Genomic DNA, 1,154 nt, shown 5'->3' with positions numbered 1-1,154 from the left:
TGGCTGGGGAGAGGGAGGTCTGGGCCTCCCTTCTGAAGCTGCTGCCCCCGCGACCCGTCCCCGGATAGGCGGAAGAAAATGGATGGATGGATGGTGACAATAAACCATTTTCTTTGGGATTCCCAAGAAAATAAAGATGTCCAACAAACGTTCAAAGACATTTTGGCTCTTCTTCATGAATGTTGTTTACAAGACACAGTCATCAGAAGTCACAGGTACTGGTTTCAGATTCTGAAATGACCTTCCCAAAGCCCACTCCATAGAAAATTTGTGGACAATGCTAGCAAGTTTGTGCCAGAGAACTACACAATTGAATGAACTCTAAATGCTAACAAAAAAAACTAGCTAACAAAAACAATTTATGTGACCAATTTTCTCTCAAATTAATAGCAGAGTTGTCATGAACATCTCAAAAACTCTGATCAGTTAGCTTTTTAATGCTAGTTTCCTGGCAAAAAAAAAGACAAAAAGATCCCAGGACACAGAAACAAACATTCAGGTCTAAAAACCCTGTCGATCAAAAATTACAATAAAATATTTTAAAAACAACTGCTACAAATCTTCCTGTCCTTTTTTTTTTTTTTTTTTTTTTTTTTGTAAAATGTCAAAGCACAGGAACATACGATGTGATTTTTAAAAACTGGTCACGCTGGCTAGTTATAAGATTACAAACGCTCAGAATTCTGAATCTTCAACAGAAAATTCACCATTTTTGGATTTTCTTGCAATTTTGACATATTTAATAAAGTCAAACTTACTCACCCATCTGTTGCTGTTTTTTTTTTTTTTTAAAAGTTGTATATTATAATTTCACCCTGAAAAAAAACCCTGATTTCAATCAAATATTTAAGCCCCTAAATTTATGTGACATTCATGTTTGTAACGAAAACTTCTTTCTGCAGCTGTTTTTCTGTAAGTGAAACTAAAAACACACATTTCTCATAAATCTTTCCGGAACTCCACTGTATCTTGTACAAACAGTGAGTGGACATTACCTCACTTAATTGTGTTCAGACACTTGGAGGTCATTCACACAGTTTCCTGCAATGTTTGCATTCCAGCTGAATTCACTGAATCAAGCTAGTCACAAGTCGCCTACATCACACACACACACACACACACACACACACACACACACACACACACACACACAC

This window comes from Austrofundulus limnaeus, unplaced genomic scaffold (assembly GCF_001266775.1).
Source record: "Austrofundulus limnaeus strain Quisiro unplaced genomic scaffold, Austrofundulus_limnaeus-1.0 Scaffold241, whole genome shotgun sequence".
In the NCBI taxonomy this organism is placed as follows: Eukaryota; Metazoa; Chordata; class Actinopteri; order Cyprinodontiformes; family Rivulidae; genus Austrofundulus; species Austrofundulus limnaeus.
This window is presented reverse-complemented; position numbering follows the sequence as displayed.